The sequence below is a fragment of the Pristiophorus japonicus genome, chromosome 16, assembly GCF_044704955.1.
Source record: "Pristiophorus japonicus isolate sPriJap1 chromosome 16, sPriJap1.hap1, whole genome shotgun sequence".
In the NCBI taxonomy this organism is placed as follows: Eukaryota; Metazoa; Chordata; class Chondrichthyes; family Pristiophoridae; genus Pristiophorus; species Pristiophorus japonicus.
Window position 1 is genome coordinate 63,811,591 of NC_091992.1, and position 27,806 is coordinate 63,839,396.

Consider the following 27,806-nt stretch of genomic DNA (forward strand, 5'->3'; position numbering starts at 1 on the left):
GTAGCCGGGAGGGCGCTGAGCGTGCAGAAATCAAGCGCAGGCAGCGGAAGGAGCGTGCGGCAAACCAGTTCCACCCACCCTTTCCCACAATGACTATCTGTCCCACCTGTGACAGAGACTGTAATTCCCGTATTGCACTGTTCAGTCACTTCAGAACTCACTGTTAGAGTGGAAGCAAGTCTTCCTCAATTCCGAGGGACTGTCTGTGATGATGGGGCAGGAGCCGGGCCGCAGTGTTACTGCCGGAAATCAGGCACCCAGGGCAGGCCGGACGGGGCAATGAGGGGCCGTGCTTATGACCTGGTGCTGTGAGAGGAAGAGCGGAAACAGACAAAGAAACATAGAAACATAGAAAATAGGTGCAGGGGTAGGCCATTCGGCCCTTCGAGTCTGCAACACCATTCAATAAGATCGTGGCTGATCATTCCTTCAGTACCCCCTCCCGCTTTCTCTCCATACTCCTTGATCCCCTTTAGCCGTAAGGGCCATATCTAACTCCCTCTTGAATATATCCAATGAACTGGCATCAACAACTCTCTGCGGCAGGTTAACAACTCTCTGAGTGAAGAAGTTTCTCCTCATCTCGGTCCTAAATGGCTTACCCCTTATCCTTAGACTGTGTCCCCTGGTTCTGGACTTCCCCAACATCGGGAACATTCTTCCTGCATCTAACCTGTCCAGTCCCGTCAGAATTTTATATGTTTCTATGAGATCCCCTCTCATCTTTCTAAACTCCAGTGAATACAGGCCCAGTCGATCCAGTCTCACCTCATATGTCAGTCCTGCCATCCCGGGAATCAGTCTGGTGAACCTTCGCTGTACTCTCTCAATAGCAAGAACGTCCTTCCTCAGGTTAGGAGACCAAAACTGAACACGATATTCCAGGTGAGGCCTCACCAAGGCCCTGTACAACTGCAGTAAAACCTCCCTACTCCTATACTCAAATCCCCTAGCTATGAAGGCCAACATACCATCTGCCTTCTTCACCACCTGCTGTACCTGCATGCCAAATTTCAATGATTGATGTACCATGACACACAGGTCACATTGCACCTCCCTTTTTCCTAATCTGCCGCCATTCAGATAATATTCTGCCTTCGTGTTTTTGCCACCAAAGTGGATAACCTCACATTTATCCACATTATACTGCATCTGCCATGCATTTGCCCACTCACCTAACCTGTCCAAGTCACCCTGCAGCCTCTTCGCGTCCTCCTCACAGCTCACACCGTCACCCAGCTTAGTGTCATCTGCAAACTTGGAGATATTACACTCAGTTCCTTTATGTATATTTAAAGTATACAATAATGTATATTGTAAAGAGCTGAGGTCCCAGCACTGAGCCCTGCGGCACCCCACTAGTCACTGCCTGCCATTCTGAAAAGGACCTGTTTATCCCGATTCTCTGCTTCCTGTCTGCCAACCAGTTCTCTATCCACATTAGTATATTACCTCCAATACCATGTGCTTTAATTTTGCACACCAATCTCTTGTGTGGGACCTTGTCAAAAGCCTTTTGAAAGTCCAAATAAATCCACTGGTTCTCACTTGTCCACTCTACCAGTTACATCCTCAAATAATTCTAGAAAATTTGTCAAGCATGATTTCCCGTTCATAAATCCATGCTGACTTGGACCGATCCCATCACTGCTTTCCAAATGCGCTGCTATTTCATCTTTAATAATTGATTCCAACATTTTCCCCACTACTGATGTCAAGCTAACCGGTTTATAATGACCTGTTTTCTCTCTCCCTCCTTTCTTAAAAAGTGGTGTTACATTAGCTACCCTCCAGTCGATAGGAACTGATCCAGAGTCGATAGACTGTTGGAAAATGCATCCACTATTTCTAGGGCTACTTTCTTAAGTACTCTGGGATGCAGACTATCAGGCCCCGGGGAATTATCATCCTTCAATCCCATCAGTTTCCCTAGCACAATTTCCCGCTTTATAAGGATTTCCTTCAGTTCCTCCTTCTCACTAGACCCTCGGTCCCCTAGTATTTCCGGAAGGTTATTTGTGTCTGCCTTCATGAAGACAGAACCAAAGTATTTGTTTAACAGGTCCGCCATTTCTTTGTTCCCCATTATAAATTCACCTGAATCTAACTGCAAGGGATCTACGTTTGTCTTCACTAATCTTTTTCTCTTCACATATCTATAGAAGCTTTTGCAGTCAGTTTTTATGTTCCCAGGTTTGCGGGTTTTTTTTGGCCAATTTATATGCCTCTTCCTTGGATTTAACACTATCCTTAATTTCCCTTGTTAGCCACGGTTGAGCCACCTTCCCTGTTTTATTTTTACTCCAGACAGGGATGTATAATTGTTGAAGTTCATCCATGTAATCTTTGAATGTTTGCCATTGCCTATCCACCGTCAACCCTTCAAGTATTATTTGCCAGTCTATTCTAGCCAATTCATGTCTCATACCATCGAAGTTACCTTTCCTTAAGTTCAGGACCCTAGTTTCTGAATTAACTGTATCACTCTCCATCTTAATAAAGAATTCTACCATATTATGGTCACTCTTCCCCAAGGGGCCTCATACAACAAGATTGCTAATTAGTCCTTTCTAATTACACATCACCCAATCTAGGATGGCCAGCCCTCTAGTTGGTTCCTCGACATATTGGTCTAGAAAACCATCCCGAATACACTCCAGGAAATCCTCCTCCACCGCATTGCTACCAGTTTGGTTAGCCCAATCAATATGTAGATTAAAGTCGTGCATGATAACTGCTGTACTTTTATTACCCCCATCCCTTATTTCTTGTTTGATGCTGTCCCCAATCTCTACTACTGTTTGGTGGTCTGTACACAACTCCCACTAGCATTTTCTGCCCTTTGGTATTCCGTAGCTCCATCTATACCGATTCCACATAATCTAAGCTAATGTCCTTCCTTACTATCCTCTTTAACCAGCAACGCCACCCCACCTCCTTTTCCTTTCTGTCTATCCTTCCTGAATGTTGAATACCCCTGGACGTAGAGTTCCCAGCCTTGGTCACCCTGGAGCCATGTCTCATAGGCAGTAAGATGGGCCCAAGTGTGGGAGGGGTGAGTCTCTCACTTGATCTGTGCCTGTGGCCACACTTAGTTCAAAATGCCTGCTCTTGTAAGCTAAGCAGAGTTAGGTCTGGTTAGTATTTGGATGGGAGACCGCCTGGGAATACCAGGTGCTGCTGCTCACAGCTCCACATGCTCACACTGCCCTTCATCAATCCACAACTCTTTGCTGCACCTTCGCTTGCTGCTACACAAACACAAGGGGGTCCCCACAGAGGGCGGGGGAGAGGGGAAAACAGGAGAAGAAAAGAAAATCGCAAAAAAACACACACAAACCAAAGGTGCAGATCTCCCACTGGCACACTACTCTCAATCTTCAGTGTGGCCACATTCATCATTGTACAACAACAGCATTTATTGCCCATCCCTAATTGGCCTTCACAAGGTGCTTGTCAAATGTCTTCTTCAACCGCTACTTCTTTTGAGCACTTTCATACAACTCAGTGGCTTGCTAAGCCATTTCACAGGCCAGTTCAGAGTCATCACATTGCTGTGGGTCTGGAGTCACGTATAGTCCACACCAGGTAAGGGCGGCAGCTTTCCTTCCCTAAATTACATTACAATCATAGAAGTTTACAGCACAGAAGGAGACCATTTCGGCCCATCGTGTCCATGCCAGCCAACAAGAGACTATCCAGCCTCGTCACGATTTCAAGCTCTAGGTCCACAACCCTGCAGGTTACAGCACTTCAGGTGCACATCTGTAAGGGCTGGTTTTCGGAAGGGTCAGCTTTCCCTTCTGACCTTATATGAGCGGTTTCGAATCACACCCACACCCTTGGTTCTAGACTCCGGAATTATGAAGGAACTGTGAAAACTTGGACAGACAATCGGTTTCAAGGTAGGAAGCAGGTATGGCTTTATTGTGTTTAAAAGGAAGTAAAAGGCACAATTTTAATAACACACACAGAATAGTGATACCAATACACACTGAGGGGTACAACATGTTGAATAAAATGTCAAAATACAGCCTGTGGGGAAAATAATACAGCTTAAACTCTAAATGGGCTAATGAGGAGAATGCAGATACATTTACACAAGTTATCCCAGCCTCCCCTAACTAACAAAATTATAGTTCTGGGGGTTCAGGGGCTATGCTCACCAATACCTTTTGACAGTTGCCGATGAATCGCGGTTTCGGGGTTCGCTGCACTTGGCCTTCTAGGTGAGCCGTACCCCGGACGGAAGAGAGGACTTCGAACTGCGTAGTCTTCAGTTGGGGTGAGTCCGTTGATGCGGTAAGTCGAGTTTTGGATGTATGGGGTAAGTACCCACTTTCTTTGGTTAGGAATAGTTTTAGTTCGTCCTTTTTGGTAATTTCTCACCCGTTGGTCATTCAGAAGTAGATTGTAGAGTGGAAATAAATGTCAATTCTTTGGTTTTTGCTGAGTTGGTTTCGGTTGGTCGTTTCGCTGGTTGTGGTGGCCCGGGTTGTCAGTTTGGTTGCTGACAACCTTCCATTTCGTGGGCCTCTTGCTGTTGGCGTGCTCGGTCGGTCCTTGATGGTTTCTTGTAGTTTTCTCCACTACTCCATTTCTTCACTCCCCATCTCCAGCTGCTTGAGTTCTTTTCCTTGTAAAACTGGGAATAGATATACCCCAAAAAGGCTTCCTTATCTCCCGCCAAATCTGGCCCAGTTCTTTGTTTCAAGGGAGCTGCTCATTAGTTTTGAGCTCTCTTCTTTGTCAGAATTTGTCGGGCTCATTCAGCAGTAATTTGATTATGATGTGTTAATGTAGAAAATCACCGGTTGGCATTGTTGAAGCAGTGTTTAAACTCTTGGGCCGTTGGGCTGGGCCCGTGATTTCTATAGGTTTATTTGCACATGCATACCACTAATGATCTCCGGTGATTAGCCTGATAGCTCTTGATGCCTTTATTGTCACTAGGGAGCGAATTTTTATGTCTCACAGTTCTTGTTAGTTATCGATCGACTCATTCTCCCAGACAGATTGAATTAGATCCAATACCCAATTCCTGAGTGAAGTCCCACCCTCTGTTCTGGCAGTCTGTTCCAAAATGTTCCTTTAGAGATCTTAAACTTGTAAAGCTCTTAGGTATCTTCCTCAGAGTTTTTCCTAGGATACCAAAATGTTCATTGAGTTCCAAATTAAATTCCCTTTCCTATGAGTCCAAACACTGCGGGGGAGAAGGGCGGGGGGGGGAAGGGAAAGCGGGGGGGGATCTCCATGAATGCAACCCTTTTATCCCCTGCAGGCCTCGTCTGCCCCTTTAAACTCATTTGTGTACCGGAGTTTTTCCTTCCATTTTAAAAGTCCAGAAAGGGATTCTTCTCCTCTGCAGGGGAAAGGTACAAGGAATCTTTGCGAAATATTGGTAAATTCTACATATCCAAGATCCCTTTGTTCCTCTACACTTCTCAGTGTCCTACCAATTTGGTGTATTCCCTTTCCTTGTTAGCCCTCCCAAATGCATGACTTCACACTTCTCCGGATTAAATTCCATTTGCCACTGTTCTGCCCACTCGACCAGTTAATTGCTACCTTCCTGCAGTCTATAGCTTTCTTCTTCATTATCCACCACACTGCCGATTTTAGTATCATCTGCAAACTTCTTAATCAAACCCCTTATGTTCAAGTCTAGATCATTGATGTATACCACAAAAAGCAAGGGACCTGGTACTGAGCCCTGCGGAACCCCACTGGGAATAGCCTTCCAGACACAAAAACCCCCATCAACCATTATCCTCCGCTTCTTGCCTTTGAGCCAATTTTGGATCCAACTTGCTACTTTGCCCTGGATCCCATGGGCTTTTACTTTCGTGACCAGTCTGCCATGTGGCACCTTATCAAAAGCCTTGCTGAGATCCATATACACTACATCAAAGTCACTACTCTCATCGACCCTCCTTGTTACCTCCTCAAAAAATTCAGTCAAGTTAGTCAGATACGACCTTCCCTCAACAAATCCATGCTGACTGTCCTTGATTAATCCGTGCCTTTCTGAATGCAGATTTCAGAATTTTTTTCCAATATTTTCCCCACCACCGAGGTTAGGCTAACTGGCCTAAGTCTTGGTCTAAGTCTTTCTCCCTTCTTAAACAAAGGTACCACATTTGCAGTCCTCTAGTCCTCTGGCACCACACCTGAAGCCAGAGAGGATTGGAAAATGATGGTGATAGCCTCTGCTATTTCCTCTTTTGCAGCCCTTAACAGCCTGGGATACATTTCATCCAGGCCTGGGGACTTGTATCCACTTTCAAAGCTGCTAAACCCCTTAATATCTCCTCTCATAGAAACATAGAAAATAGGTGCAGGAGTAGGCCATTCGGCCCTTCGAGCCTGCACCACTACTCAATATGATCATGGCTGATCGTGAAACTTCAGTACCCGATTCCTGCTTTCTCTCCATACCCCTTGATCCCTTTAGAAACATAGAAAATAGGTGCAGGAGTAGGCCATTCGGCCCTTCTAGACTGCACCGCCATTCAATGAGTTCATGGCTGAACATGCAACTTCAGTACCCCATTCCTGCTTTCTCGCCATACCCCTTGATCCCCCTAGTAGTAAGGACTTCATCTAACTCCTTTTTGAATATATTTAGTGAATTGGCCTCAACTACTTTCTGTGGTAGAGAATTCCACAGGTTCACCACTCTCTGGGTGAAGAAGTTTCTTCTCATCTTGGTCCTAAATGGCTTACCCCTTATCCTTAGACTGTGTCCCCTGGTTCTGGACATCCCCAACATTGGGAACATTCTTCCTGCATCTAACCTGTCTAATCCCGTCAGAATTTTAAACGTTTCTATGAGGTCCCCTCTCATTCTTCTGAACTCCAGTGAATACAAGCCCTGTTGATCCAGTCTTTCTTGATAGGTCAGTCCCGCCATCCGGGAATCAGTCTGGTGAACCTTCGCTGCACTCCCTCAATAGCAAGAATGTCCTTCCTCAGGTTAGGAGACCAAAACTGTACACAATACTCCAGGTGTGGCTTCAGCAAGGCCCTGTACAACTGTAGCAACACCTCCCTGCCCCTGTACTCAAATCCCCTCGCTATGAAGGCCAACATGCCATTTGCTTTCTTAACCGCCTGCTGTACCTGCATGCCAACCTTCAATGACTGATGTACCATGACACCCAGGTCTCGTTGCACCTCCCCTTTTCCTTATCTGTCACCATTCAGATAATAGTCTGTCTCTCTGTTTTTACCACCAAAGTGGATAATCTCACATTTATCCACATTATGCTTCATCTGCCATGCATTTGCCCACTCATCTAACCTATCCAAGTCGCTCTGCAGCCTCATAGCATCCTCCTCGCAGCTCACACTGCCACCCAACTTAGTGTCATCCGCAAATTTGGAGATACTACATTTAATCCCCTCGTCTAAATCATTAATGTACAGTGTAAACAGCTGGGGCCCCAGCACAGAACCTTGCGGTACCCCACTAGTCACTGCCTGCCATTCTGAAAAGTCCCCATTTACTCCTACTCTTTGCTTCCTGTCTGACAACCAGTTCTCAATCCATGTCAGCACACTACCCTCAATCCCATGTGCTTTAACTTTGCATATTAATCTCTTGTGTGGGACCTTGTCGAAAGCCTTCTGAAAGTCCAAATATACCACATCAACTGGTTCTCCCTTGTCCACTCTACTGGAAATATCCTCAAAAAATTCCAGAAGATTTGTTAAGCATGATTTCCCTTTCACAAATCCATGCTGACTTGGACCTATCATATTACCTCTTTCCAAATGCGCTGCTATGACATCCTTAATAATTGATTCCATCATTTTACCCACTACCGATGTCAGGCTGACCGGTCTATAATTCCCTGTTTTCTCTCTCCCTCCATTTTTAAAAAGTGGGGTTACATTGGCTACCCTCCACTCAATAGGAACTGATCCAAAGTCAATGGAATGTTGGAAAATGACTGTCAATGCATCCGCTATTTCCAAGGCCACCTCCTTAAGTACTCTGGGATGCAGTCCATCAGGCCCTGGGGATTTATCGGCCTTCAATCCCATCAATTTCCCCAACACAATTTCCCGACTAATAAGGATTTCCCTCAGTTCCTCCTCCTTACTAGACCCTCTGACCGCTTTTATATCCGGAAGGTTGTTTGTGTCCTCCTTAGTGAATACCGAACCAAAGTACTTGTTCAATTGGTCCGCCATTTCTTTGTTCCCCGTTATGACTTCCCCTGATTCTGACTGCAGGAAACCTACGTTTGTCTTTACTAACCTTTTTCTCTTTACATATCTATAGAAACTTTTGCAATCCGTCTTGATGTTCCCTGCAAGCTTCTTCTCGTACTCCATTTTCCCTGCCCTAATCAAACACTTTGTCCTCCTCTGCTGAGTTCTAAATTTCTCCCAGTCCCCGGATTCGCTGCTATTTCTGGCCAATTTGTATGCCACTTCCTTGGCTTTAATACTATCCCTGTTTTCCCTTGATAGCCACGGTTGAGCCACCTTCCCTTTTTTATTTTTACGCCAGACAGGAATGTACAATTGTTGTAGTTCATCCATGCGGTCTCTAAATGTCTGCCATTGCCCATCCACAGTCAACCCCTTCAGTATCATTCGCCAATCTATCCTAGCCAATTTACGCCTCATACCTTCAAAGTTAGCCGCCTTTAAGTTCTGGACCATGGTCTCTTAATTAACTGTTTCATTCTCCATCCTAATGCAGAATTCCACCATATTATGGTCACTCTTCCCCAAGGGGCCTCGCACCACGAGCCGTAAGGGTCACATCTAACTCCCTTTTGAATATATCTAACGAACTGGCCTCAACAACTTTCTGTGGTAGAGAATTCCACAGGTTCACAATTCTCTGAGTGAAGAAGTTTCTCCTCATCTCGATCCTAAATGGCTTACCCCTTATCCTTAAGACTGTGACGTCTGGTTCTGGACTTCCCCAACATCGGAAACATTCTTCCTGCATCTAACCTGTCCAATCCCATCAGACTTTTATATGTTTCGATGAGATCCCCTCTCATTCTTCTAAATTCCAGTGAATATAAGTCTAGTCGATCCAGTCTTTCTTCATGTCAGTCCTGCCATCCCGGGAATCAGTCTGGTGAATCTTCGTTGCACTCTCTCTATAGCAAGAATGTCCTTCCTCAGATTAGGAGACCAAAACTGCACACAATATTCAAGGTGTGGTCTCACCAAGGCCCTGTACAACTGCAGTAAAACCTCCCTGTTCCTATACTCAAATCCCCTAGCTATGAAGATAGCATGCCATTTGCCTTCTTTACTGCCTGCTGTATCTGCATGCCTACCTTCAATGACTGATGTACTATGACACCCAGGTCTCTCTCTCTGCTTGTCCGACATGCAGTTCTGGATGAGCAGAAATTTTCCCGAATTGAATATTGGGAAGACCGAAGCCATTGTTTTCGGTCCCCGCCACAAACTCCATTCCCTAGCCACTGACTCCATCCCTCTCCCCAACTTCGGTCTGAGGCTGAACCAGACTGTTGGCAACCTCGGTGTCATATTTGACGCTGAAATGATCTTTCGATCACGTATCTGCACGCAGCATAACAAAGACCGCCTATTTCCACCTCGGTAACATGGCCCGTCTCCGCCCTTGTCTCAGCTCGTCCGCTGCTGAAGCCCTCATCCATGCCTTTGTTACCTCTAGACTTGACTATTCCAACGCACTCCTGGCTGTCCTCCCACATTCTGCCCTACGTAAACTAGAGGTGATCCAAAACTTGGCTGCCCGTGTCCCAACTGGCACTAAGTCACGCTCACCCATTACCCCTGTGCTCACTGACCTACATTGGCTTCCGGTTAAGCAAGGCCTCGATTTCAAAATTCACAGTTATATGGGCCTCCCCCCTCCCCTCTCCCCTCTCCCTATCTCTGTAATCTCCTCCAGCCTCACAACCCCGCCCCCCCCCCCCGAGATGTGAAGCGCCTTGGGATGTTTGAGTATACGAAAGGTGCTATATAAATACAAGTTGTTGTTGTTGTTGTTGTTGTAGTACATGCTGATGAAAACCAATGAGTGACAGGCCTGTGAGCCTTTAAGTAAAGAGAAAGCGCATTAGCAAATGCCTACGGCCACACTAGTCTGAAAGTGTTTGATTCTCAGAATCAGGCCTGGTTAGTACTTGGACGGGAGACTGCCTGGGAATACCAGGTGCAGTAGGCTTTTGCTGCCGCCAGAGGCTGCTCACAGCTCCACACACTCGCACTGCCCTTCATCAATCCACAACTCTTTTGCTGCAGTCTCTCTCTCTCGCTTTCCTTTCACCATTTCTTTGTTGCACATTCGCTTGCTGCTACACAAACACAAGGGGGTCCCCCATGGGGGGGGTGGGGGGGGGAAATGCCTTCTTCAACCGCTACTTCTTTCGAGCACTTTCATACAACTCAGTGGCTTGCTAGGCAATTTCACAGGCCAGTTCAGAGTCACCACATTGCTGTGGGTCTGGAGTCACGTATAGTCCACATCAGGTAAGGGCGGCAGCTTTCCTTCCCTAAATTACATTACAATCATAGAATCATAGAAGTTTACAGCACAGAAGGAGGCCATTTCGGCCCATCGTGTCCATGCCGGCCAACAAGAGGCTATCCAGCCTCGTCACAATTTCAACCCCGAGGTCCACAATCCTGCAGGTTACAGCATTCAGGTGCACATCCAAGATCCCTTTGTTCCTCTACACTTCTCAGTGTCCTACCAATTTGGTGTATTCCCTTTCCTTGTTAGCCCTCCCAAATGCATGACTTCACACTTCTCCGGATTAAATTCCATTTGCCACTGTTCTGCCCACTCGACCAGTTGATTGATACCTTCCTGCAGTCTATAGCTTTCTTCTTCATTATCCACCACACTGCCGATTTTAGTATCATCTGCAAACTTCTTAATCAAACCCCTTATGTTCAAGTCTAGATCATTGATGTATACCACAAAAAGCAAGGGACCTGGTACTGAGCCCTGCGGAACCCACTGGGAATAGCCTTCCAGACACAAAAACCCCCATCAACCATTATCCTCCGCTTCTTGCCTTTGAGCCAATTTTGGATCCAACTTGCTACTTTGCCCTGGATCCCATGGGCTTTTACTTTCGTGACCAGTCTGCCATGTGGCACCTTATCAAAATCCATATACACTACATCAAAGACACTACTCTCATCGACCCTCCTTGTTACCTCCTCAAAAAATTCAATCAAGTTAGTCAGATTCGACCTTCCCTCAACAAATCCATGCTGACTGTCCTTGATTAATCCGTGCCTTTCTAAATGAAGATTTCGGAATTTTTTCCAATATTTTCCTCATCACCAAGGTTAGGCTAACTGGCCTAAGTCTTGGTCTAAGTCTTTCTCCCTTCTTAAACAAAGGTACCACATTTGCAGTCCTCCAGTCCTCTGAAGCCAGAGAGGATTGGAAAATGATGGTGATAGCCTCTGCTATTTCCTCTTTTACAGCCCTTAGCAGCCTGGGAGCAGCATCCCTTAACAGCCTGGGATACATTTCATTCGGGCCTGGGACTTATATCCACTTTCAAAGCTGCTAAACTCCTTAATACCTCCTCTCTCTCTGCTTGTCCGATGAGCAGAAATTTTCCCGAATTGAATATTGGGTAGACCGAAGCCATTGTTTTCGGTCCCCGCCACAAACTCCATTCCCTAGCCACTGATTCCATCCCTCTCCCCAACTTCTGACTGAAGCTGAACCAGACTGTTCGCAACCTCGGTGTCACATTTGACCCTGAAATGATCTTTCGATCATATATCCGCACGCAACATAACTAAGACCGCCTATTTTCACTTCGGTAACATCGCCTGTCTCTGCCCTTGCCTCAGCTCATCCGTTGCTGAAACCCTCATCCATGTCTTTGTTACCTCCAGACTTGACTATTCCTACGTACTCCTGGCTGGCCTCCCACATTCTACCCTACGTAAACTAGAGGTGATCGAAAACTTGGCTACACATGTCCCAACTGGCACTAAGTCGCGCTCACCCATCACTCCTGTGCTCGCTGCTCTACATTGGCTTCCGGTTAAGCAAGGCCTCGATTTCAAAATTCAAAATTCTCACTTATTTTGAAATGCCTCCATGGCCTCCCCCCTCCCTATCTCTGTAATCTCCTCCAGTCGCGCAACCTTCCCCCCCGAGATGACTCAACCATTGGTATCTGTGCCTTCTGTTGCCTCGGCCCCAAGCTGTGGAACTCCCTGCCTAAACCTCTAGACCTCTCATTCCTCCTTTAATATGCTCCTTAAAACATACCTCTGTCGCCTGCGCAATTTTCTTATGCGGCTCGGTGTCAAATGTTTATGGCGTACTACTCCTGTGCAGCGCCTTGGGACGTTTGAGTACATTAAAGGCGCTATATAAATACAAGTTGTTGTTGTTGAATGCACAAGCTGATGAAAATGAATGACAGGCCTGTGAGCCTTTAAGTAAACAGAAAGCTTACCAGTAACTACTTATGGCCACACTAGTCTGAAAACACCTGATCTTAGAAATTAAGCAGAGTCAGAACTGGTTAGTACTTGAATGGGAGATTGCCTGGGAATACCAGGTGCAATAGGCTTTTGCTGCTGCTCACAACTCCACACACTCACACTGCCCTTCATCAATCAACAACTCGTTTCCTTATGTATGTACCTGGACCTCTCAGTCTCTGTATAAATAAACCGAGAATAAATAGCTAATGTCAGTAATGGTGACGTTACTCCCAGATGGTCTCTGCAGGCACAGAGCGAGTTGGGGGCTCTCCCCTTCCCCACCGGGGCCTCCATCTTACTGCCTGTCTGTTGCCGTTCTGCCTCTCACAGCAACAGGCCACAAGCTCGGCCGCTCATTGCTCTGCCCCGGGCGCCTGATCTCCAGCAGTAACACTGCAGCTCGGCTCCTGCTCGAAGCCTCCGAGCATCCCCATAACAACCTCGCATCAACCAATCCCCATCCTGTTGCAATTGCCAATCGCGTGCGCTGTTGTACCTCTGAGCCCACGCTATTAGTTTCGCCAATCAGCCAATCTCGTGCGGTGAGAGTTACCCAATCCTGTGCGCTGTTGGATTTTCCAAAGAGCTAATAAGCGAGCAGGTGTCACAGTTTGAACTGAGTGTGCCGTTAACGGAGGGGAGAAAACAAACAAGCAAGCAAGCAACAGGGCGCCGGGCCAGGAGAATTGGGACCCGCACCGCCCGGGGAGCGGTGAGAAGGGGTCAGAGGGGGATTGTATAAGGTGAAGGGGTGGGGGTGGATTGTGAAGTGTGCTGCTTCCTGACCATGTGCGTGCATTACTTCCACAGCCACTAACTCCCATTCGATTAGCCGGTCCGAAGCCTTGTCTGAAGAAGCAGCTGAGTGGGTCCTCCATCCCGGTGTCACCGACTTCCCTCTTGTCCTTAAGAAACATGACTGAAGTTCCCACCGTGGTACCACAAGCAGCAGGTACATTAACAGTTTTGCCTGCTTCAGCCATTTGCTGAATGTATAAATTATCCTGATCACTGGCTCCAGGAGGTTTAGTAATATTGGAATGCTGTGCATTCACAACATCATCGAAACAGGAGATTGGTAGACAAGGCAGTGTCTATGGATGTTATTTATATGGATTTCCAAAGGCTTTCAACAAGGTTTCACATAAGTGACTATTGCTGAAATTGAGAGCACATAGAATTGGATATAAGCTATTGCCTTGGATAGGGAATTGGTTAGGAGGTAGGTGACAGAGAGTAGGTATAATGAGTATGTACTCCATTGGCATCATGTGACTGGTATCCCCACAGATCTGTACAGACCCCTCCGCTTTTAACTATATTTATCAATGACTTTGATAAAGGCTTTCGGGAGCCCTGTTTCCAAGTTTGCTGACATTAAGTTAGGTGGCACAGCCAATAGTGTAATGGGAGCAGACAGTTGCAATGGAACGTTGATAGATTAAATAAGTGGACAAACCTGGCAAATGGAGTTCAATGTAGTAAAATGTGAGTTCATCCACTTTGGATTGAAGAAAGATAGATCAGAGTATTTTCTAAATGGTGAGAAGCAGAGAGATTTAGGCATCCAAGTACAGAAATCACTCCAAGCTAGTGGACAGGTTCAACAATAATTAAAAAAGTGAATGCAATGTTAACCTCCAGCCCTCTTGAGAAAGGCTATGTTCCAGCTGTACAGAGCTCTGGTTAGACCCCACCGGGAGCACTACGTTCAGTTCCGGGCAGCACACCTCGGGAGGATATATGGGATTAAATTATGAGGACATGTTGCACAGTCTTGTATTCCCTAGAATATATAAGGTCCGATTTGAAAATTCTCATCCTTGTTTACATACCCCTCCATGGCCTCGCCCCTCCCTATCTCTCTAATCTCTTTCAGCCTCACATTCTGCCCTCTTGAGCATCGCTGATAACTGTTCAACCATCTAATTGAATGGCCTCCTAGTCCTATGTTGAATGTAAAAGTGCCATTTTGTGACTGGATGCAAGAGTTGGCCTGGCCGTCCACTGCAGCTATATTGAGGATTGCGCTGCAGCGCTACACTGTCCCCATTGAGAAACATAGAAATTTACAGCGCAGAAGGAGGCCATTTCGGCCCATCGTGTCCACTCCGGCCGACAAAGAGCTGCACGGCCCTTGGTCAGCAGCCCTGAAGGTTACATATAAACCTATGAACAATGCGGAAAGGCGAAGAGCATCCAGCCTAATTTAAAGTCTTCAATTCTGAGGTGGTGTGGCTGAAAATGTCTATCCTGTCTTTTTTTTTTTCTGTTGGAATTAGGGGAGGTTTAGACATTTAACTTGAAGTGACTGCTTTTCAGCCTGCATCTGCTGGTGTAAGGCAGGTCTGGGGTAATATTGTGGAGCGACCATGTGATAAGTGCCACTGTGACTGCTTTTGATGTGATCCTGCCATTGGCCCACATAATACTAACCTTCCCATGAAGCAGAAGTGTGTGTTGGAATCATTGTTCTAGCTTGTCATGAGTCAAACTATGTCCTGCTTGATCATTTTGTACACAGCACTCATTTTGTTTGTTTAACCACTTTGCTATTTTTTTTCAGATTAATAGTTTAGATTTAAAAATGCCAGTTTTTCAATGCTGTTGTGTGGTGTGAAGCCTTGCCCATTTGCAGGCAGCTTGGAGAACCAGTTGCTGCATAGTACAGTGACTCATCAGGCACTACCTCTGGTAGCGCTAATCAGTTCAAGCACTGCCACAACACGTTTACTGTTGCTGACTGACGCAATAAGTTTCTGTCTTTCCAAAAACATAATGCAACCAAGTGCCACATGTGCTGATGTTTCTCGGTCCTTCACCATTCAGACTCGTTGAAGTGTATGTTCTTGCAGGAGAAATGCTGTCAAAGATCATTGAAGCGGTTCGTCCTGGATAGTAATGAGACAAGTCGGCCCCACTATATCTGCACATATTGACCCTCGTTTTAATTAAAAAAACTTCCACTCTCCCTATAGAATCATAGAAATTTACAGCATGGAAGGAGGCCATTTTGGCCCATCGTGTCTGTGCTGGCCGACAAAGAGCTATCCAGTCTAATTCCTCTTTCCATCTCTTAGTCCGCAGCCCTATAATTTACACAGGTGCACATCCAAGTACTTTTTAAATGTGGTGAGGGTTTCTGCCTCTACCACCCTTTAAGGCAGTGAGTTCCAGACCCCCACCAGCCTCTGGGTGAAGACATTTCCCCTCGAAATGCCAATTACTTTAAATTTATGCACCATGGTTGTTGACCCCTCTGCTCAGGGAAATAGGCCCTTCCTATCTACTCTATCTATCTAGGCCCCTCATAATCTTATACACCTCCATAAGGTCTTCCCTCGGCCTCCTCTGTTCCAAAGAGAACAAACCCAGCCTATCCAAACCTTCCTCATAGCTAAAATTCTCCACTTTCGGCATCTTTCTTGTAAATCTCTGTACCATCTCTAGTGCAATCACATCTTTCCTGTAATGTGGTGACCAGAACTGCACGTAGTACTGCTGCTAGTTGTGGCCTAACTAATATTTTATACAGTTCAAGCATAACCTCCCTGCTCTTGTATTCTATGCTTCGGCTAATAAAGGCAAGTATTCTGTATGCCTCCTTAACCACCTTATCTACCTGGCCTGCTACCTTCAGGGATCTGTGGACATGCACTCCAAGATCCCTTTGTTCCTCTACACTTCAGTGTCCTACCATTTAATGTGTATTCCCTTGCCTTGTTAGCCCTCAACAAATGCAGTACCTCACACTTATCTGGATTAAATTCCATTTGACACTGTTCTGCCCACCTGACCAGTACATTGATATCTTCCTGCAGCTTTCTTCTTCATTATCAACCACACAGCTGATTTTTTTAAATATTAAAAAAAAAATATCATCTGCAAACTTCTTAATCTTACCCCCTACATTCAAGTATAACTCATTGATATCTATCCATCTATCTATCCATCTATCTATCTATACATCCATCTATCTATCTATACATCCATCTATCTATCTATACATCCATCTATCTATCTATACATCCATCTATCTATCTATACATCCATCTATCTATCTATACATCCATCTATCTATCTATACATCCATCTATCTATCTATCTATACATCCATCTATCTATCTATCTATACATCCATCTATCTATCTATCTATACATCCATCTATCTATCTATCTATACATCCATCTATCTATCTATCTATACATCCATCTATCTATCTATCTATACATCCATCTATCTATCTATCTATACATCCATCTATCTATCTATCTATACATCCATCTATCTATCTATCTATACATCCATCTATCTATCTATCTATACATCCATCTATCTATCTATCTATACATCCATCTATCTATCTATCTATACATCCATCTATCTATCTATCTATACATCCATCTATCTATCTATCTATACATCCATCTATCTATCTATCTATACATCCATCTATCTATCTATCTATACATCCATCTATCTATCTATCTATACATCCATCTATCTATCTATACATCCATCTATCTATCTATACATCCATCTATCTATCTATCTATACATCCATCTATCTATCTATCTATACATCCATCTATCTATCTATACATCCATCTATCTATCTATCTATACATCCATCTATCTATCTATCTATACATCCATCTATCTATCTATCTATACATCCATCTATCTATCTATCTATCTATACATCCATCTATCTATCTATACATCCATCCATCTATCTATCTATCTATACATCCATCTATCTATCTATCTATCTACATCCATCTATCTATACATCCATCTATCTATCTATCTATCTATCTACATCCATCTATCTATACATCCATCTATCTATCTATCTATACATCCATCTATCTATCCATCACAAAAAGCAAGGGACCCAGCACTGAGCCCTGCAGAACCCCACTGGAAACATCCTTCCAGTCACAAACACCCATCAACCATTACCCTTTGCTTCCTGCCCCTGAGCCAATTTTGGATCCAACTTGCCACTTTGCCCCTGGATCCCATGGGCTTTTACTTTGGTGACCAGTTTGCCATGTGGGACCTTCTCAAAAGCCTTGCTAAAATCCATATGCACTACCCTCATTGGCCCTCCATGTTACCTCCTGAAAAAATTCAATCAAGTTAGTCGGACACTATCTTCAGTTAGGAAATCCATGCTGACTGTCCTTGATTAATCCGTGTCTTTCTAAATGAAGATTTATCCTGTCCTTCTGAATTTTTTCCAATTTTTTCACTACTGAGGTTATGCTAACTGGCCTGTAATTACTCAGTCTATCCCTTTCTCCCTTCTAAAACAAAGATACCACGTTTTCAGTTGGCACCACACCTGCAGCCAGAGACGATTTGAAACTGATGGTCAGAGCCTTTGCTATTTCCTCTTACGCTTCTTTAACAGCCTGGGATACATTTCATCTGGGCTTGGGGATTTATCCACTTTCAACGCTGCTAAACCCCTTAATATTTTCTCTCTTTATTTTATATAATATTTCATGCTCCTCATTCCTGATTGCAATTTCTGCATCACCCCTCTCGTGAAAACACATACAAAGTTTTCATGAAGAACCATACCAATGTTCTTTGCCTCCCCACACAATTTACCTTTTATGGTCTCTAACAGATCCCCTACTCTTTCTTCACTTATCCTCTTGCTCTTAATGTGTATCTTTTGGGTTTTTCTTGGTTTTTTTTTTTTACTTACCAAAATGTTTTCATGCTCGCTTTGCTTTCCTAATTTCCTTTTTAATTGCACCCCTGCATTTTCTTTACCCTTCTAGAGTTTCTGCAGTATTGAGCCCTTGGTGTCTATCAAAAGCCTTTTTTTTTTTTTAAATCCTACCCTGTATGTCCCTTGGCATCTAGGGACTGCACATTTTAGTCCCACCCTTTTTCTTTAAGGGAACATAGTTGCTCTGAGCCCTCAGGATCTCCTCCTTCAATGCCTCCCACAGCTCTGACATTGATTTACCTTCAAGTCATCATCATAGGCAGTCCTTCGGAATCAAGGAAGACTTGCTTCCACTCTTAGAATGAGTCCTAAGGTGGCTGAACAGTCCAATACGAGAGCCACAGGTGGGACAGACAGACAGTCGTTGAGGGCAAGGGTGGGTGGGACAGGTTTGCCGCACGTTCTTTCCGCTGTCTGCGCTTGGTTTCTGCATGCTCTCGGCGATGAAACTTGAGGTGCTCAGCACCCTCCCGGATGCACTTCCTCCACTTTGGGCGGTCTTTGGCCAGGGACTCCCAGGTGTCCGTGAGGAGGTTGCACTTTATCAGGGAGGCTTTGAGGGTGTCCTTGTAACGTTTCCTCTGTCCACCTTTGGCTCATTTGCTTTGGGAGTCTCGTGTCTGGCATGCGGACAATGTGGCCTGCCCACAAGTAGCTGTTTCCAGTCCACTGGCTAAAACACATCGGCTTAGCAAAATTGGCTTTACACCAAGTTAGAACTTTTAATCGTGGTCTCTGTCCTTTTCCATAACTACTCCTAAATGTCACTGAATTATGAACCGTAGCACCAAAATGCTCTGCCTATATTCTGGTAAGAGGTAGTCGGACACTGTTGATAAGAACATAAGAAATAGGAGCGGGAGTCGGCCACATGGCCCCTTGAGCCAGCTGTGCCATTTAATATCATCATCATCATAGGCAGTTCCTCAATTGAGGAAGACTTGCTTCCACTCTAAAAGTGAGTTCTTGGGTGACTGAACAGTCCAATATGGGAATTACAGTCTGTGTCAGATCATGGCTGATCTGATCATGGTCTCAGCTCCACTTCCCTGTCCGCTCCCCATAACCCTTTATTCCCATATCGCTCAAAAATCTGTCTCTCTCTCCGCCTTAAATATATTCAATGACCCAGCCTCCACAGTTCTCTGAGGCAGAGAATTCCATAGATTTACAACCCTCAGAAGAAATTCCTCCTCATCTCAGTTTTAAATGGGCGGCCCCTTATTCTGAGACTATGTCCAAACAAAGAAATGGCAGACCAATTGAAGTACTTTGGTTCGGTATTCACTAAGGAGGACACAAACAACCTTCCGGATATAAGAGGTCAGAGGGTCTAGTAAGAAGGAGGAACTGAGGGAAATCCTTATTAGTCGGGAAATTGTGTTGGGGAAGTGGATGGGATTGAAAGCCGATAAATCCTCAGGGCCTGATGGACTGGATCCCAGAGTACTTAAGGAGGTGGCCTTGGAAATAGCGGATGCATTGAGTCATTTTCCAATATTCCATAGACTGTGGATCAGTTCCTATGGAGTGGAGGGTAGCCAATGTAACCCCACTTTTTTTAAAAAAAGGAGGGAGAGAGAAAACACAATTATAGACCAATCAGCCTGACATCGGTACTGGGTAAAATGATGGAATCATTTATTAAGGATGTCATAGCAGCGCATTTGGAAAGAGGTGATATGAAAGGTCCAAGTCGGCATGGATTTGTGAAAGGGAAATCATGCTTGACAAATCTTCTGGAATTTTTTGAGGATGTTTCCAGTAGAGTGGACAAGGGAGAACCAGTTGATGTGGTGTTTTTGGACTTTCAGAAGGCTTTCGACAAGGTCCCACACAAGAGATTAATGTGCAAAGTTAAAGCACATGGGATTGGGGGTAGTATGCTGATGTAGATTGAGAACTGGTTGGCAGACAGGAAGCAAAGAGTAGGAATGGATACTTTTTCAAAATGGCAGGCAGTGACTAGTGGGGTACCGCAAGGTTCTGTGCTGGGGCCCCAGCTGTTTACATTGTACATTAATGATCTGGACGAGGGGATTAAATGTAGTATGTCCAAATTTGTGGATGACACAAAGTTGAGCTGTGAGGAGGATGCTATCAGGCTGCAGAGTGACTTGGATAGGTTAGGTGAGTGGGCAAATGCATGGCAGATGAAGTATAATGTGGATAAATGTGAGGTTATCCACTTTGGTGGTAAAAACAGAGACAGACTATTATCTGAATGATGACAGATTAGGGAAAGGGGAGGTGCAATGAGACCTGGGTGTCATGGTACATCAGTCATTGAAGGTTGGCATGCAGGTACAGCAGGCGGTTAAGAAAGCAAATGGCATGTTGGCCTTCATAGCGAGGGGATTTGATTACAGGGGCAGGGAGGTGTTGCTACAGTTGTACAGGGCCTTGGTGAGGCCACACCTGGAGTATTGTGTACAGTTTTGGTCTCCTAACTTGAGGAAGGACATTCTTGCTATTGAGGGAGTGCAGCGAAGGTTCACCAGACTGATTCCCAGGATGGTGGGACTGACATATCAAAAAAGACTGGATCAACTGGGCTTGTATTCACTGGAGTTCAGAAGAATGAGAGGGGATCTCATAGAAACGTTTAAAATTCTGATGGGTTTAGACAGGTTAGATGCAAGAAGAATGTTCCCTATGTTGGAAGTCCAGAACCAGGGGTCACAGTCTAAGGATAAGGTGTAAGCCATTTAGGACCGAGATGAGGAGAAACTTCTTCACCCAGAGAGTGGTGAACCTGTGGAATTCTCTACCACAAAGTTGTTGAGGCCAATTCACTAAATATATTCAAAAAGGAGTTGGATGTCGTCCTTACTACTGGGGGATCAAGGGGTACGGCGAGAAAGCAGGAATGGGGAACTGAGGTTGCATGTTCAGCCATGAACTCATTGAATGGCGGTGCAGGCTCGAAGGGCTGAATGGCCTACTCCTGCACTTATTTTCTGTTTCTTTTACAAGTCTGCGTCTGCTCTGTCCACACTGTCGAGGAACAAAGATGACACTACAAGGTAGGTAATCTCTTCCATTCATTAATGTTGAAATGCAGTAACTTTTGAAAACTGAATGAGCTTATTGTGCGACAGGTTGTCCATGAACAAATTGTCAATGTCCTATTTAAACAAGTGCTAAATGGAAAATGAACCCATGTATGTGCTTTCAATCTTTTCTGTAGCTCTGGGATGTGGAGTTCAAAGACTGGGGCCAGAACCTGAAAGCCAGCAGTTAGTTAAGTAAGTGTCTTTCATTTGTTCAATGAGCCAAATCTGCTGTTCCTTTGGCAGGGTTATGCTCAGTTGATCTCTTTGCTGGATCTGTTGCCACATTTACTGCACTTCAAAAAGCAATGGATTGGCTGTGACTTGCTTTGGGATGTCATAAGGAGGTGAGAGGCCTTTTCTTGCCGATTGCATGCACTTCCTGTAAGCCCCAGGCTTCCTTCACACTCAGCATAGTCTCTGACTCACTGAGCAAAGCCACAGGAGATCAGCTATATCCCCACCGTGCCCCCGGATAGCAATGCAATGGTGGCATCCTAGTCTAGTTTTCCTCTTGCTAGGCCAACAGTGCTGAGGTCAGTTAACACCTTGTACTTTCTGACTTATTGACACATTGCTTTTAACAACAGAGAACCAGGATCAATTGCTGGTTCTGGACTGCCATTAGGATTGGGCATTGTGTGGCAGCTGGATAGGACAAGTCGGCAGCCTGGTCAGATACTGTGCTCTCTCAGCTTGAGGCACTTGCTTGGATCAGTCTGAAGTGACTTCTGTCTATTTTCACCCCTGGAAGAAGCAAGTAGTTTGCCTGTTTGCCCCCCCCCCCCCCCCCCCCCAATTTTCTGGGTGATACCAAACATTAGCCGGGGAATGTTAATATGCTTAAGTCTTCGCTCATGATCATGAATTCTCTTCCAGTTATTTTTTTAAAAGAAGTATATTCTTGTGTTAAACCGAGATTGTGACTATTAATCCGTGATGTTGATCATTCTCACTCTAGCTTGAGACAGAATGTAGATCCAGAGTATTGCAAAGTCAGAAATGGCCACTGACTACCTGCAGCAGTCCTGACACCATGTCGTGTACCTCCAGTAACCTCAGTAACCAAATCAAAACCTCTGGAGCTTTAAATGATAATCAAAATTCTGTCCATACATGAAAAACAAATCCTCGAATACAGGAAATGTGTATAAAAATGTGCTGTATCCCCTGTTTGAGTCCTTGCTTTTGTTTTCCTGTTCCATCATTTCTTTATTCTCCACAGTTACAATCGGAGTCTCAGTAAGTTTGAGCTTTACATTTGAATCCAAACTAAAGGAATGTTGTTTTTGAAATCAGAAAGTGGTCCATTGACATCGGACGCCCTCTTGGAAAAGGCAAATTTGGAAATATGTGTACTTGGCTCGTGAACGGGATTCACAGTTTATCCTGGCACTGAAGGTGCTTTTCAAATCCCAGCTCGAGAAAGAGAATGTTGAGCATCAACTCCGCCGAGAGATTGAAATACAGTCTCGCCTCAAGTAAGTCAGTGTCTGTCTCTTTTACCCAGGCCCATCTCTGTGCTGCTTAGAAGTACAGTCCTTCCTGGAGAAATTATTTTCACTCTTTATTTTACAGGCACTTTTTGGTATTTGCAGGTAGCCTTGTGACATGGGTTGTGAAGTAGGAGAGGAATAGGAACAGGAGGAGGCCATTCAATTCGATCATGACTGATCTGCATCTTAACCTCATTCACTCGCCTTGGTTCCATATTTCAATTGGCCCAGCCTCGTCAGCTTTTTGGGGGTGAGAATTCCAGATTTCCACGACCCTTTGTGAAAAGATGCTTCCTACCTGTTGCTCACCTATCCCAAGTGCTTGGCAGGTTCACTCCTGAACGGTCTAGCTCTAATGTGAAGGTTATGCCCCCTTGTTTTGGCCTCTTACACCAGAGGAAATAGTTTTAGTTTGTACGTTGTTGGAAAGCACAGTATCTGTCATTCCAGTGTCTTCTTGCATGACCTCATTTAGGGTGCAGCGCAGGACAATGTTTGGTGCTTGTTTTTCTCTCCACTTCCAAAAAGAAGAGAACTTTACATTAAAAGCTGCACATCACAAAATGTCCCCTCTTTTGATTAGCCAAAAGCTGATGCAATTCCTTCCAACGAGGCTGTGGGATTGGGGACAGGCACTGGAGTCTGGGACAGCTGCATGTGCAGTGAGTGTTGAAATGTATTGCTGGGCTGCAGCCATTGTTTCATATTCAAATGAGCACCAAACCTGTGTCTTACCTGTGTACATTGTAAATTCCTTTGTGGACAGAAACAGAAATCGTTGCCCTCCCTGGGAACTCCAGTGCAGTGGATTAGAATGCTGACCTGTTCTAGGGCTTGGTTTTGCATCCAGCTCAAATTGATGTCAGAAATGCCTGTTAGCTGTCTGATGCTTGGTGAACTTGGACAGCCTCATCCTAGTTCCTAGCAGAGACCTCAATACACTCATTTGACAACCGTAGCAGTATGAGAAGAGGCAAAATCGCATTGCTGGGGTAGTGGCGTGCTTTTTCTAGGTAGGGTTCCTGTATACGGAGTCTCATTGTACCTGAATACGTGAACCACCTGTCCCCTAAAATCAGCCCAAAGCTTTTGCCCAAATGCATTCCTCACTAGAGTAGGTTTGTTCCGTGACCTCGACAGAATTTGATCCACAATGAGCTGACCAGTCAATGCCATCTAAGGGAAGGAGGTTCCAGGCCTGTGGTGGTTGGCCATTTGTTGCAAAGAGCACCCGTGATCCAATACTTTTTCAATTTCAGGCATCCAAATATCTTGAGGCTGTACAACTATTTCTTCGATCGGACGAGAATTTACCTGATAGAATATGCCCCTCGAGGAGAGCTGTACAAAGAGCTGCAGCAATCCGGCTGTTTCACTGAGCAGAGAACAGCCACTGTGAGTGAGAATCAGTAAATGACATATCTTGGTTGTAAAGTGCTGGCTAATTCTGTTCTCCTGTCATTGTCTTGTGCTTTGCACCTTGTGTAACCTCCATTAACAATGTTGCTGGGAGGCGAAGGAGCACCAGTCATCGAGGTGACTGGCTTGGAACGTCTCCCTGTAAAGTGCTGAACCTGCACCTGGGCAGGAGCGGAAGCAATGTCCTAGGGGGAGTGTTTGCTTGTGCTGTTGGGGAGGAGTTAAACTAATATGGCAGGGGGATGGGAACCAATGCAGGGAGACAGAGGGAAACAAAATGGAGACAGAAGCAAAAGACAGAGGAGATGAGTACAAGTGGAGGGCAGACAAATCCAAGGCAAAAAACAAAAAGGGCCACTACAGCAAAATTCTAAAGGGTGAAAATGTAATAAAAAGGCTAGCCTGAAAGCTTGGTGCCTCAATGCAAGGAGTATTCAGAACCCAGGAGAGGGCTTTGAGCTAGTTAAGAGTGGGTAAGAGCTCCGATGAAAAGGACCCCAAAAGGCAGGATGCAACAGAGCAGAGTAGCACTGGGATAAGTGCTACTGGGATAACGACAATATGTATGAATATAAAGGGACTGCAGGAGGGGTCAAAACTAAAAATCATGGTTTAAAAACTAGTATTAAAACACTCTACCTAAACACACTCAGCATTCGAAATAAAGTAAATAAGTTGACGGCACAAATCACTACAAATGGGTATGATTTGGTGGCCATTACAGAAACGTAGTTGCAGGGTGGCCAAGACTGGGAATTAAACATACAGGGGTATCTGACAATTCGGAAAGAGGCAAGAAGGGAAATGAGGTGGGGGAGCTCTGTTAATAAATCTGCTCTAATCAATAAAATGTTGAATCATTGTGGGTGGAGATTAGAGATAGTAAGGGGAAAAAGTCACTGGTGGGTGTAGTTTATAGGCCCCCAAATAATAACTTCACGGTGGGGCGGACAATAATCAAGGGAATAATGGAGGCATGTGGAAAAGGAACGGCAGTAATCATGGGGAATTTTAACCTACATATCGATTGGTCAGATCAAATCGCACGGGGTATCCTTGAGGAGGAATTCATAGAATGCATATGGGATTGTTTCTTAGAACAGTATGTTACAGAACCTACAAGGGAGCAAGCTATCTTAGATCTGGTCCTGTGTAATGAGACAGCAATAATAAACTATCTCCAAGTAAAAGATCCTCTCTGAGTGATCACAGTATGGTTGAATTTGTAATACAGATTGAGGGTGAGGAAGTAGTGTCTCAAATGAGTGTACTATGCTTAAACAAAGGGGACTACAGTAGGATGAGGGCAGAGTTAGCTAAAGTAGACTGGGAACACAGACTAAACGGTGGCACAATTGAGGAACAGTGGAGGACTTTTAAGGAGCTCTTTCATAGTGCTCAACATAAATATATTCCAGTGAAAGAGAAGGAATAACCAAGGAAATAAATAAAGGAGAGTGTCAAATTAAAACCCAATGCATAATAAGGTGGCCAAGGTTAGTGGGGAAACTAGGAGATTGGGAAAATTTTAAATGACAGCAAAGAATGACTAAGACAGCAATAAAGAAAGGAAAGATAGATTACGAAAGTAAACTTGCGCAAAACTTAAAAACAGATAGTAAAAGCTTTTACCGATATATAAAATGGAAAAGAGTGATTAAAGTAAATGTTGGTCCCTTAGAAGATGAGAAGGGGGATTTAATAATGGGAAATGTGGAAATGGCTGGGACCTTAAACAATTATTTTGCTTCGGTCTTCAGTGGAAGACACAAAAACCATGCCAAAAATTGCTGGTCACGGGAATGTGGGAAGGGAGGACCTTGAGATTATCACTAGGGGGGGTAGTGCTGGACAGGCTAATGGGACTCTAGGTAGATGAGTCCCCTGGTCCTGATGAAATGCATCCCAGGGTATTAAGAGATGGCAGAAGTTATAGCAGATGCATTTGTTATAATCTACCAAAATTCTCTGGACTCTAGGGAGGTACCCGTGGATTGGAAAGCGGCTAATGTAACGCCTCTGTTTTTTTTTAAAAAAGGGGGCAGACAAAAGGCAGGTAACTATAGGCCGGTTAGTTTAACATCTGTAGTGGGGAAAATGCTTGAAGCTATCATTAAGGAAGAAATAGTGGGACATCTAGATAGGAATAGTGCAATCAAGCAGACGCAACATGGATTCATGAAGGGGAAATCATGTTTAGCTAATTTACTGGAATTCTTTGAGGATATAACGAGCATGGTGGATAGCGGTGTATCGATGGATGTGATGTATTTAGATTTCCAAAAGGCATTCGATAAGGTGCCACACAAGGTTACTGCAGAAGATAAAGGTATGCAGAGTCAGAGGAAATGTATTAGCATGGATTGAGAATTGGCTGGCTAACAGAAAGCAGAGAGTCAGGATAAATGGGTCCTTTTTCGGGTTGGAAATCGGTGGTTAGTGTGCCACAGGGATCTGTGCTGGGACCACAGCTGTTTACAATATATATAGATGACCTGGAAGAGGGGACAGAGTGTAGTGCACCAAAATTTGCAGATGACACAAAGATTAGTGGGAAAGTGGGTTGTGTGGAGGACACAGAGGCTGCAAAGAGATTTAGATAGGTTAAGTGAATGGGCTAAAGTTTGGCAGATGGAATACAATGTTGGAAAATGTGACGTCATCCACCTTGGGGGGGGGGGGGGGGGGGGGGAAGGGGGGAAACCAGCAAAAGGAATATTATTTGAATGGGGAGAAATTACAACATACTGCGGTGCAGAGGGACCTGGGGGTCCTTGTGCATGAAACTCTTTTAGGAGTAAACAAAAAACATTAAACCATGCCCCCCGATCTGGGGGAAACACCAACATTTACAAGGCCCTTTTTTTTATTTTTTGGGGGTTTTTTTGGGCACAGAATCACACTTTTTTTTTTTCCCAAGTGCCCCCTATAAAAGGGAAGGGGGACACTAAAAGCACCGGCAATTAAAACAAATTAACTTAAAAACATAAAATCAAATTAAAATTTGGTTGCCGGGCATGATGATGCACTCCAGTCCCTCCGGTGCCCACCTCGGGGAAGGCCGCGAGCGTACCGGTGGACACCGCGTGCTCCATCTCCAAGGACACCCTGGACCAGATGTATGCGCGGAAGAGAGGCAGGCAGTCTGGCTGAACGACCGCCCGCTGCCTGGACCAGCTGATGGCCCCCTTGGCCGTGCCCAGGAGCAGTCCTACGAGGAGGCCCTCGGACCTACCCGCTCCCCTCCGCACAGGGTGCCCGAAGATCAGGAGTGTGGGACTGCAGTGCAGCCAGAATTTCAGGAGCAGCCCCTTTAAATAACAGAACAGGGGCTGCAACCTCGTGCACTCAATAAAAACATGGAACACTGACTTTTCCAGACCGCAAAAATTGCAGGCGGCCTGGGAGCCCGTGAACCGGCGTAAAAATTTATTGCACGGCACTGCTCCGTGCACCACCCTCCAGGCCAAGTCCCCGACAAATAGTGGGAGGACCCCTGCGTAGAGTGCCCTCCATCGGGGACCCCCGCCTCCTCCGGACGGCAAGATGGTACGCCATGGCGTGTCCGGACGGCAGGCGAGGATGGCGAAGTT

The 27,806-nt window shown here is 45.1% G+C and overlaps 1 protein-coding gene and 1 pseudogene across 1 annotated transcript in view; one reads left to right on the forward strand and one right to left on the reverse strand.

Annotated features, from left to right (window-relative positions):
• LOC139226553 (aurora kinase B-B-like) overlaps positions 1–12,871 on the reverse strand; it is a 29,428-nt gene extending 16,557 nt beyond the window's left edge. Inside the window, exon 1 of the mRNA XM_070857392.1 lies at positions 12,656–12,871. The gene's annotated coding sequence lies outside the window, so the exon portion shown is untranslated. The remainder of the gene's footprint in view (positions 1–12,655) is intronic.
• Positions 1–27,806, forward strand: part of LOC139226554 (aurora kinase B-B-like) — a 44,303-nt pseudogene that overhangs the window by 2,188 nt on the left and 14,309 nt on the right.